Raw genomic sequence first — 13,174 nt, 5'->3', positions numbered from 1 at the left:
GGCTTCTGCCCATTCTCCTAGCTGAGTTCTTTCTTCAGCTTTCCCTGTCAGTTCTGTGAGCTGATATCCTTCCATTATCCGTCAGAACTTTCATTTTCAGCCTAAGTTATTCAGCCTTGGTTTCTTTTTCTTGAAACCAAGGGCCCAGACTGTCACAGAGTTTTTATACAAAGATAATTCAGAAATTTCTTGCACTAACCAAAATGTTAATTTTCCAGCTTTAAAAAATTTAACATTCAAGCTCCAATAGGCATCCCATTACAAATGAATGAATGTGAGAATGAATGAACTCCAGATTTCAGCTCTCCAGATTAGGTGATCATGTGCTTAGAACTCTGAATGGTACACCAAGCTCCTTATTTCCCTACTCTGCTTGGCCTGTTAGTCTTACCAGCCCTAAAACTGATTCAAGGGACCAGTCAATAGAACAAAGTAGAGGATTTGGATATACTGGGGGGGGGGTTTCTTGGGGGGTGGGAAGCAGACGAATGATGGCACTATTCTGTCTCCTAAACCATTTACTGATTACGAAAAAATTCTTAGATGAAAACAAATATTTTAAAATCTGTGATACAAATTGATGTAATGTCTTTCTATCATGTTTGTAACCTCAGAGGGCTGCTAGGATAAAAAACAGAACCATAAAGCTTGTGCATCACCATTTGCACTTATTTAGAACTTTCTCCACCTCCACTAAAAGTAGAAGATAAAATACAACTAATCCAACAAAGAGCACAGGACCCCAACCACCATTTCCTATTGCTGTGCAATCTTTGCAAGATAAATTACTTTGATGCTCATTAACACCCTCTGAACAAAAGCAAAAGGGAATTTAACAACAGGCATTCTCTGCTCCTTCCCCCCCAGAATATTCATGAAAATGGCCTTATCTGGCATCCACAGTATACCTACTGCAATATCTGAAATTCATGGCAATGTTTTAAAAGCAGATTTGACTATTTTTCAGGTATGGTGAGGCCAACAGATCAGGAGACGACCTCCACTGAAAAAACTAGTCTATCACTCACAACAGCCAAGAGGAAGGAACCTGATACATCATTCAGGGCCATGCAGGGGAGCATCAGGGTCCATCAGGGAGCAAAAGGAACAAGGGGAAAGGGGTGGGTGAGAGCTTTATTGTGTCTTCCACTAGAAAAACAAGGCAGGACAGGGTAAGTAGGCTTAGGATTCCCTAGTTCGAATAATTTCAGAGGGTTCTTGGGTATTGGGCCTCTCTCTACTTATCCAGTGCCTGGCCCTGGGGAAATAGGACAGAGGAGTATTGCCTCCTAGAGTGTAAGAGCCAGATAGAAGAGGTGGTTTAGAACAGCAGTCCCCAACCTTCTTGGCACCAGGGACCGGTTTCATGGAAGACACGGCTGGTGGCAGGGAGATGATTCAGGCGGTAATGCGAGTGATGGGGAGTGATAGGAAGTGTCAGATGAAGCTTCGCTCACTCAGCCACAGCTCACTTCCTGCTGTGCGGCCCCTTTCCTAACAGGTTGGGCACCACTGGTTTAGCGTATGGGCTCTGGATTTAGTTTGCATTTGAAAGGCATGTATCTGGGTAAGTCCTTTGCTATTGCTAAGACCTGCTGACCCTGGGAAGGACAGTCCCTCCCCAGGCAATGAAGAAATACATGCCAGAGCATCAAGAATACAAAGAATAAGGAAATATTGTTAATGTACGCGATGACACTGCACGTTCTTGCTGGGCCTTCTGAATCTTCTAACTGGAGGCGAATCTTGTTTATCACCATTTTGGTGATAAGTCCCATGACTTTTAGGATTCCTTGAGTTGCAAATGACAACAAAAACAAAAATCAACCTGGCTCAAGCAGGAAAAAAGGGATGTGCTTGCTCATGTATCTCAAAGTCCAGCAAGAATAAGAGTATAGACATAGGTATTATCTCCCAGAAGCCCAGGAAAGAGGTTGGGGGAATAGGTCATTCCTCTATTGTTAAGGATGCAATCAACAAAAGTTAAAATGGCTGGCTTTGAACCTGGGACCTTGAGAGCTCAGATGTAGAATTATACCAATGGGAAGAAAAATAAACTTGGTAAATAAAATCTTAAGGCAGTTTTCTTTTGGGGGGGGCCATAAAACTTATAGGAATATTTTACATTCTGGGACTGCCTGGCTCATTATAGTGACAAGTCCCTAAATGCCATCAGTTTAAAAAGGGACTGTTGTTTAAAAGTCCACAATTCATTCCTGCAATGAATCTCCCCTTTTGCTGGATTTGTGCTGCGTGAAAATTAATCCTCTCCCTCCAAGAATCACATTGCTTCCAATTCATAAAAGCTCCAAGGCAAAGGGCAACAAGTTTTACAAGCCACAGGAGGAGGAAAAAAAGGCAATACACTCATCTGTTGATAGACACTTAGGTTGCTTCCATGTCTTGGCTATTGTTAAATAGAGCTGCAATGAACATTGTGGTATATGACTCTTTTTGAATTATGAGTCAGGGTATATGCCCAGTAGTGGGATTGCTGGGTCATATGGTAGTTCTATTTGTAGTTTTTTAAGGAACCTCCATACTGTTCTCCACAGTGGCTGTATCAATTTACATTCCCACCAAGAGTGCAAGAGGGTTCCCTTTTCTCCACACCCTCTCCAGCATTTATTGTTTCTAGATTTTTTGATGATGGCCATTCTGATAGGTGTGAGGTGATACCTCATTGTAGTTTTGATTTGCATTTCTCTAATGATGTGTTTGTTGGCAATCTGTATACCTCCTTTGGAGAAATGTCTATTTAGGTCTTCTGCCCATTTTTGGATTGGGTTGTTTGCTTTTTGATATTGAGCTGCATGAGCTGCTTGTATATTTTGGAGATTATTCCTTTGTCAGTTGCTTCGATTGCAAACATTTTCTCCCATTCTGAGGGTTGTCTTTTTGTCTTGTTTATGGTTTCCTTTGCTGTGCAAAAGCTTTTAAGTTTCATTAGGTCCCATTTGTTTATTTTTGTTTTTATTTCCATTTCTCTATGAGATGAGTTAAAAAGGATCTTGCTGTGATTAATGTCATCGAGTGTTTTGCCTATGTTTTCCTCTAAGAGTTTTATAGTGTCTGACCTTACATTTAGGTCTTTAATCCATTTTGAGTTTATTTTTGTATATGGTGTTAGGGAGTGTTCTAATTTCATTCTTTTACATGTAGCTGTCCAGTTTTCTCAGCACCACTTATTGAAGAGGCTGTCTTTTCTCCATTGTATATTCTCGCCTCCTTTATCAAAGATAAGGTGACCATATGTGTGTGGGTTTATGTCTGGGCTTTCTATCCTGTTCCATTGATCTATATTTCTGTTTTTGTGCCAGTACCATACTGTCTTGATTACTGTGGCTTTGTAGTATAGTCTGAAGTTAGGGAGCCTGATTCCTCCAGCTCCATTTTTCTTTCTCAAGATTACTTTGGCGATAAAGAAGATGTGGCACATATATACAATGGAATATTACTCAGTCATAAAAAGAAACAAAATTGAGTTATTTGTAGTGAGGTGGATGGACCTAGAGATTGTCATACAGAGTGAAGTAAATCAGAAAGAGAAAAACAAACACCATATGCTAACACATATATATGGAATCTAAAAAAAAAAAAAAAAAAGTGGTTCTGAAGAACCTAGGGGCAGGACAGGAATAAAGATGCAGTTGTAGAGAATGGACTTGAAGACATGGGGAGAGGGAAGGGTAAGTTGGGACGAAGTGAGAGAGTGGCAGTGACATATATACACTACCAAATGTAAAATAGATAGCTAGTGAGAAGAAGCCACATAGCACAGGGAGATCAGCTCAGTGCTTTGTGACCACCTAGAGCAATGGGATGGAGAGGGTGGGAGGGAGATGCAAGAGGGAGGGGATATGGGGATATATGTATATGTATAGCTGATTCACTTTGTTATACAGCAGAAACTAACACACCATTGTAAAGCAATTATACTCCAATAAAGATGTTAAAAAAAAAAAAAGGCAGTACACTTTTGCACACACATATGGTTTCTATAACATTTTTCACATTTCCCATCCTGCTTTGTGCACATGACCCACCCCACCATCTTTCAGTTCCTGAACACACGAAGCCCTGGGGCTTCCTCACCTTTTCCCCCTGCCTGAAATGCTTTCTCCTTCAGGTTTGTATGTATCAGCCTCCTCATCAGGCAGGTCACTCACCTTTTCAGAGAGGCCACCCCTCCACATCCCTCTACCCTGTCCCCCTGTTCTAGTTCCTTCACAGCATGTATCCTTATCCCAAAGTATGCATTGGGTGGTTTCCTTATCTATGTCTACATAAACATATCAACTTCTCCCTCTAGAAGGAGTTCCATAAAGGGAGGGCCTTATGGGTCTCATTTACCACTGTACCGCAGTAACTGGCAGAGGCCAGGTGTTTGATAAACATTTGCTGAATGAGTGAATGAACCAGAGATGATTTCTAACTTGTGGACACTGTTCCCATTTCTCTTGAAAAACTGGAAGATTTGGCAACATTAGGCTTACATTCTCATGGAGCCACTGTTGCATGGAACTAACTGGTAGTTCCCCCATTTATGAGGTAGTTAATATAGTTTATTTTAACTGAGTATCAACCCAGCCAACTTTGGTCATTTTCAGGCCTACCTGGCATTTGTTTGCTACCTTTTGTGTTTGTCTTGTTCACTTCCACCCATCCCCAGTAGCCTAGTGCAGTGCCTGGCACATACCAGGTGTTGTAATAGGTGAGCATCTTGGGTGTTGACCATGGAAAGAAGTAAAAAGAGATGTGACTCAAAGCAACAAATCTAGCAGTATCATGTGAGCTCTGCAAAAGCTTTGGTTGAATCAAAGCTGAGATAAAAACTGCCTCTCTAAGCCAGAAGATTTCTTCAAACACGTTTCCTATGACCCCTGCCTTGGATAACATTTTGCCATCACCCAAGGATCCAAAGTGGAAAGAAGTGGAAAGAACAAAGATTGAGTGCAGGTGACCTTTCATAGACAACATGCTTGGGGTGAGGCCTCTCATAACTTTCTCCATGTACGTTCTCAGCATGACATGCTTGGAATCTAAGACCACAATTCTGTGCAACTGAGACTGTCACAATACATATACCATGTGACTTAGCCACCATTGCATAGGTTTAAAGCACTGAACAGACCCTTTCGGGAATTTTCTTGTCACCTCTTCCAGCCCACCAGCTCACCTCAGGCTGCAGTCTGGGGACCATCCACCCACCCGACCTCCCTCTCAGCCTAAGCTGAGCCCTGGGTGCTATGCCAGCCTCTTCCGTGCCTGAAGAAGTAAGGACTTGGGCTGTTGAGCCTCAATCCACTCCCCTTTGCCTCCAGCTTGAAATCCTTCTCACACGCAGTGGCCCATCTGGTTGGCTTGGACAGATGTTGCCATTTCTGGGGTTTCCTGGTGGTGCAGTGATTGAGAATTTGCCTGCCAATGGAGGGGACACGGGTTCGAGCCCTGGTCTGGGAGGATCCCACATGCCGCGGAGCAACTAGGCCCGTGAGCCACAAGTACTGAGCTTGCGCGTCTGGAGCCTGTGCTCCGCAACAAGAGAGGCCGCGATAGTGAGAGGCCCGCGCACCGCGATGAAGAGTGGCCCCCGCTTGCCACAACTAGAGAAAGCCCTCGCACAGAAACGAAGACCCGACACAGCAAAAATAAATTAATTAATTAATAAACTCCTACCCCCAACATCTGCTTTTAAAAAAAAAAAAAGTTCCCATTTCTGGATACCTAGTTGGACCTCTTGGCCTCTTCCCAGCTCAGGAAGTGTGTTCTTCTTCCCCGGAAGTGTGTTCTTCTTCCCCTTTGCACTCTCATTCTGTCTCTGATCCCACATCTTGTTTTTAGCAATATAACCCAAAATACATCCTTAGTCTTCCTTCCTTTTAGCCCTCCGTCCTTCCCTCCACTCCACCTCTGCCTGACATCACACTAGCAGAAATATCCCACTTGTTAGAAGGATAAGGACTCTTTGCAGACTCTGCACATTAATAGGACCTCAGCATCTCCCCTGGACCTGACTGAACAGCCAGACGCATGAAGTCTATGGAGATCTTTTGGTGTCTTTCTTTCATCATATTCATTTGTGTGGAAGGGGAGGTTAAAATAAGGTTGAAGAACTCTAAGTGGATTTCAATCATCAATATTGCTCCTCTCTACTCAATCATGAGGACTCAAGGGTGGTCCATGCTCAATCATTAGCAATCCTGTGGCCCAGTGAGAGTTCCCTGGTTCCCATAGGCGCCCCCATCAAAAGTAACTTTGTCCCCTGGCTGACCTCGACCGCACCCAATCTCATTCACACCCACGAGAACAAGAGCCAATAAACTGGATTACAGCCCAGCAATTTTGCCATCCCCACATATCTGGGCTCTGTTTGGGGCTGGTTAGTGAACTCATTGGTTGTTGGTTGGAAGAGTTTTGTTTTCATTCACAACTTTTCAGAAAACTGTTTGGAAAGTTAAGCTTGATTCAGAGTCTTCTCCGGGGTTCTCTTCTGGTCATTTCCTCTGGAGAGGAGAGAGGAAATACAAGGTAGCATCTAAGAAAACAAAGGCCAGTGGCTGACAGATCAGGGTGTAGGGGCTAAGCACACACAAGGATAACCAGGAGTCCCTTCCACCTCCCCCAAAGCAGCTGGGAGACTGTACCCAGTAAGGGGGAGGGCTGCTCGTTCTGACCTTGTGTGGCTAATGCAGAACTATGCACAGATACACCAGGGCAGCAGATCAAACCGGGGACACTCTCTGCCCAGCACACCCCTTCCCTCAGCTTCAACCTGTCTCTCCCAGCAGTTTGACATCCCCTCCCTCTTGCTTTCCTGAATGTGTCCTTCCCTCTTGTGGTCTTGACTTTTCAGAAATTTAAAGCCCCTTTAATACTATTGACTCTGTCCTCCTCTCTGCAGACACACAGAAGAACACACATAGCACAGATTTCAGACACACATATGCACACAGGCATGCCCACACACACAGAGCAAAGATTTATTGCACTGGAAATGTTACCTCTTCTACAATTCTTTGAAAAGTGAGAGATTCCCCTCCAGGGATGGAGCTGGAGGGCATTGGTTGGGGGAGAGAGAAAGGCCTGCATATTCAGGCAGCCCACCCAGGCTCCAGGCATCTGGTGGGAGTGGGGTGGGTCAGGAAAGGGGAAGGAGCCAACATAAATCACAAAGGTTGGCAGACTGGAAATGCCACTTGTCCTTTGAGAGAGCTAAGGCTTTAGAGTCCTTGCCGAGATTCAGATGCTTCAGGGCTTTATCAAAACATCTGGTCAATCTGCAGGTGGATAAGCACCTCCATAGGAAAGCTCTCATTTCCAGAAGCAGAAGCTGCAGAGCAGTGAATCTCAAGGTAGAGACAACAGCTCAGTAAGTTACCTGGGGAGCTGGTACAAACTACACATGACCATTCCTGAGATTCTAAGAGGCACGTCAGGCCTCCAAGGCCAGCTTGCCTAACTTTAAAACCTCCCAGTGGGGCTTCCCTGGTGGCGCAGTGGTTGAGAGTCCACCTGCCGATGCAGGGGACACGGGTTCGTGCCCCAGTCCGGGAAGATCCCGCATGCCGCGGAGCGGCTGGGCCCGTGAGCCACGGCCGCTGAGCCTGCGCATCCGGAGCCTGTGCTCCGCAACGGGAGAGACCACAGCAGTGAGAGGCCTGCGTACCGAAAAAAAAAAAAAAAAAAAAATAGCTCCCAGTGATCCCATTATGTCATCACTGTAAAGTCTTCCTGATACTGATTTTAACTCCACAATCTGGGCTGCCACACACACATACAGGAGGGATGGGACCTGGCTCTGAAATGTGCAATACCAGGTTGATTGGAAGCGCAGCTGCCTGGGCAAGGAAACTAGAAGGAGGAGCCCAAAGATCTCCACAGACTTCTGGGAAAGAGTCGGGACAATATTTTAGCGTATCCCTGAGAGCTCTAAATCTTCTTGCTACTTATAATGGCTGCATCTAAAGTTGTCAAAAGCAAATGCAATCTTGGATAGCATATCTAAGAGTTTAGGGTATGACGAAGAAGACAGTGCAGGCCTGCTGCCCTCCACCTGTCAAGCCACCCAGGGAAGGAGACTGTGTTCAGTTCTGGGCACCACTTTATAAGAGGAAGGTGATAAGCCACAACTCATCCAGAGGACAGCAGTGAGCACACTGCAGGTTCTGGAGGGCTGTCACATGAGCAAGAAGAAAGGGGTTCATTAATAAGGAAAGCAGAAGGCTAAAGTGAGCAGCACGACGGCCTTCAGGGCTCTGAAAGGCTGTGCCAGGAGGAGAAGAGGTTGTTCTGTATAGCTACAAGAGGGACAAGTGAGAGGAATGAAGGGAAAGGCACTGCAATAAGCATTTCACAAATATCACCATTCAGCCCTCACCACAACCCTGTGAGGTAAGTGTTTTCATACCCATTTTCCAGACAGGCAAACTGAGGCTTGATCATTTAAATAATTTATCCAAGTTAGCCAGTTCCCACTGGAAGAGAATTACATTCCAGTCTACATCTGTGTGATTCCCAGCCCTATTCTTTCCATTACTCCATAAAAGAAAATTTACCCCAGGAGCAAAAATTAGAGGAAAGAAGATAGTGATTCAACATAAGAAAGAATTGTGCCGGGTGCTATCAGTGCCTCACCCCAGCCCGTACCCCAAGGTCTTTCCTAGTTGTGCATCCATCTCCCCAGGTGCTGAAGAGTGTTGACTAGTAAACGCTATCTGCTCCCTTCTTGGGAGATTTGTCCTCTAGCAAACAAAAAGCTAGCCCCTTGCCCCACACCAGACTCCCCACACTGCATACCTCAGCCAATGACTGACTGGCTGACACAGAGATACAGAAGGCTGGACCCCTGAGCTCCCAGCAGGATCGACTCTGTGGTGTACTCGTGCTCCAGAGCATCCTGTGGGACGAGACTGCAGCTAGTGGCCAGCAGAGTGCCCATTATTACTAGCATTATCCCCTGCCTGATTCACTCTCCGGAGCATACTCCCCCACTTGCAGAAGAATCCGCATTTAGGGCTGTGCTTCTGGAGAAACCCTAAGGTGCCTCACACCACTGGCTTCTTAGAGTCCGCAATTCAAGGTGTCCAAAGGGTGTGAGTTTGCAATGAAGAATCAAAAGAAGGGATGGGAGATTTATAATAGGGAGGGAAGGTTGCTAAGGGAGAACTCAGGGTCCAGCACTGTTCTTGCCCTGCAGAGTTGCAACCTCAAACACTCCCCTGAGAGCAGTGTGGCTGACTGAGCCCCAGCCCTAGGCTTCACTCTCATGGCCTGGGTGATATATGGTTACAGCACAACTTTATTCCCTGGTAGAGTTTCTATTTAGCATTCATAAAATGTTCCAACCCAGGGGTCAAAAGAGAGAAAAATAAAGGGAAGGAATACAATTAAGCAGAATCATTTCTTGTAAATACAGACACTAAAAAGAAATAGTTTCTCTTTCCCTTTCTTCCTCCCACACATGGATCAACAGAATCCTCTACTAAGACAAACTCTATGGATGTGGTTGTCCGCAGTCTGAATGTGGAATGGGGTTTTGTGGTGGATTTGGAAGTGTGCCTCTCCAATCCCCCTTCAATGAAGGATTTCCCGCCCCAGCTGCTGGAAGTGCTGTAAGCAGATAGCCTTCAACTGTCAGCTTTCAGGTATTGCCTTTGCTGCAGAGAGCCACCGCACCATGGTCACACTTCTGTCCATGTGGTCCACATCCAGTGACCAATCCATGCAAGAATACAGAGGCCTGGCCATCTCAGCCCGACTTAGGACAGCCCCTGTGGTCCCCACTCCCTGGCTGTTCATGCCCAGATGGAATCCCCTCTCCTTGAATGACTTGCTTCTAACAAACAGAATATGGCAAAGTGATGGGATGTCACATCTGTGACAAACTTACAAAGACTGTGACTGCCATATTGCTAGCTCTCTGTCTCTCTCTCTTCTTGGAACCCTCTCTTGCCCTTTATCCTGCTCACTGTCTTGTGAGATGCCGTATGCAGAGGTCCACAAAGAACAGAGCAGGACTTTTACCAGTAGCTTGTGATGAACTAACAGCCCAGGAGAAACTGAATCCAGCCAACAAATACATGAGTGGGCTTGGAAGCAGATTCTCTTGAGCCAAGTTTTTCAGATGAGACCACATCCCCAGCTAACCTGACTGCAACCTTGTGAGAGCTCCTGAAGCAGAAAATCCAGTTAAGCCATGCCCAGATCCCTGACCCACAGAGGCTGTGAGATAAGCCTTGGGTTCAATGTTACTGAACAATAAATAACTAATACAACCCTGAGGAGGTGTTCTAGCTCCAAAGCTCCCCACAGGGTCAGCTACTACTGGACCTTCATTAAAGTAAGAAGGAATACACCCACCTTTTTAAGGAATACACTCCCTCTAGCCTCTCTATTAAGGAATACACTCCCTCTAGCCCCCTAATATTCCTCTATTAAGGAATACACTCCCTCTAGTCCCCTAATATTCTCCCTTTCCCCTCCCTTCCTTGGATGTTGATGCCAAGAGCACTCCTTAATAACCATCCTGTAAGTTAAACTCCCTCTCTGACTCTGCTTCCTGGAGTCCCCAGCCTGTGACAGGGCTCATCCAATAAACATCTTATGGAATAACTGCAGCCTCCAAACGCAATGCTGGTTTAGTAGTATTTAGTAACATCCCTAAAAAGTACATGATTCCATTCAATTCGATACATATTTATCAAGTACAAAAGTGAACAAGGCTGACAGATGTGGTCACTGGCCTCAGGATCTTATCACCTACTGGGGAAGACTAGCATTCAACAAGTAATTAATGAACTATGAACACAAACCTTCAGATTCTTGAAGAAGAAGGATCGAGAGTTAGCATCTCATCTTTCCTAATCCATTTTCTTTCTCCTCCTCCAAAAAGAGAGATGGAAAGGGCACCAATCTGTGTACTTCACCCCAGATGATCTTCTCTTCCGATGCAGAACTGGGAAGCCCACATTCTTCCCAGGGTCATACTCTCAGGACAAGGCTGGGACTTCTACCCCTGAACTAGAGTGAGCCGATGAGTCTCTTGATATGCTGTAGATTTTTGAGAGCTCCCCCAAATGTTAAAGAATAACCTAGGGGTGAGGAATCTCCAGATCAATCTGTACCCAGTGAATCTTCTGGGCCCTGGGGGTCAGCCAAAGTTCATCAGCACGTCCTTTCCCATAAGTGACATAAGAGAGAGAAGAATGTTGGAGAATGTCTCAACCAAAATACCAGGACATGGTCCCCTACCGTGATCCTAACCAAAATCATTACCATTTGAGGAGCTGTGTTTTATTTGCCATCTTCTTCATAGCATTTAACATTACATGAATTATGGTACCCATTTGTTTACTTTTTTATTGTGTGTATTCACTTAGAATGTAAGTCTTTTGACGGCAAGGATTTAGATTGTCCACGGCAATGTTTCTAGTGGCTAGAGCAATCCTAAGCCATAGATGGAATTTGATGAGTATTGGTTGAATGAAGGAGTCAATGAATGAATGAATGAGTGAATAGTTTAGTGCCAACCTTCGGATCCTCAGATCTTGCTCCATTTTAACAGTATAGAAGCTCTAGAGGAATGGAGAGAGGGGGTATCCCCACATAGCAAGAGCTCTGGCTGAAGAAGCGCAGGAGATGTTTTAATACTAGGCACTTTGTGTCATTTATTCCTCACAACAAACCTATGAGGTAGCACTTTGATCTTCATTTTACAGATGAGAAAACTGATGAACAGAAAAGTGAAGAAACTTCTCCAAAGTCACACAGCTGGAAAGTCACTGAGCCAAAATTTAAACTCAGATCTCTCTGACTCCAAAGCCTTAGCTCTTTTCCTTCGGCCTACCTTACCAAGACTGGATTTACAGACACAACAAAAGTATAATCCATTTATTTCAACAAATACTTTCGTACCACCAAAGGTATGTCAACTGTAGGCACTTTAAGAGCAGGAACTAAGTCTGCCTTTACGCATCATTGATCCCCAAGCCTGGGACCATGCCTGGCACAGAGTCAGTGCTCAATAAATATTTGGTGAATGAAATATGTGCTAGGTGCCTAGACTATATAAAACAGCCACCATTGTTTTCCTCAAAACGCTTAGAATATAGTGGGGCCACAACCACACAGGAACACACCAGAAAGGATGATCATGAGAAGAATTTATTGAGCATTTGTTATATATAAAGTGCTCTTCTAAGCAGTTTTCACTGATTAATTTATTTAATCCTTTCAACAGCCCTTTGTTGTTGGTACTACTATGATCCTTAATTTACAGATGAATGAATGGAAGCCCGGAGAAGTTAAATAGCTTGCTGAAGATCACAAAGCTAGTGAGTGGTGGAGGCAGGATTTGAATCCAATCAGTGTGGCTCTGCACCTGTGCTCCAGCCATAGGGCTCTCTACTGCCTCTGTAGGATAGACCATGATGATCACAACAGAAGTGGGTACCTGAATGCTGAGAATTCCTAAAGGCATTTGATAGCATGAACTGAGAGAGGAGTGGATTGACACATATATTAGTCCACTCAGTTGCCATAACAAAATACCACAGACTAGGGAGCTTAAAAATAGAAATTTATTTTCTCACAGTTCTAGAGATTGGAAATCCAACATCAAGGTATCAGCAGAGTTAGTTTCTCCTGAGGCCTCCCTCTTGGGCTTGCAGATGGTGGCCTTCTTGCTGTGTCTCACGTGACCTTTTCTCAAGGCCTTTGCACGTGGCATATACGTCCCAGGTGTCCCTTCTACTTCTTATAAGGACACCAGTCATAGTGGATTAGGGTCCCACCCTTACAACCTCACAAACCCTAATTACCTCTTTAAAAACCATGTCCTCAAAAAACAATTACATTGGGATTTAGGGCTTTAACATACGAACGTAGGGGCAGGGGAGGGGCACAGTTCAATCCATAACAACCTTGTTTGAAATACAGCACCATCAAAAATACAGACTTCACACCTGCAGCAACATGGATGGATCTAGAGATGATCATACTAGGTGAAGTAAGTCAGACAGAAAAAGACAAATATCATATGACATCACTTATTTGTGGAATCTAAAAAAAGATACAAATGAATGTTTTACAAAACAGAAGCAGACTCACAGACATAGAAAACAAACTTATGGTTACCAAAGGGGAAGGGGTGGGGGGTTGGGGTAAACTAGGA

This window comes from Delphinus delphis, chromosome 1 (assembly GCF_949987515.2).
Source record: "Delphinus delphis chromosome 1, mDelDel1.2, whole genome shotgun sequence".
In the NCBI taxonomy this organism is placed as follows: Eukaryota; Metazoa; Chordata; class Mammalia; order Artiodactyla; family Delphinidae; genus Delphinus; species Delphinus delphis.
The sequence above is the reverse complement of the archived record's forward strand: the minus strand, read 5'-3'. Positions refer to the sequence as shown.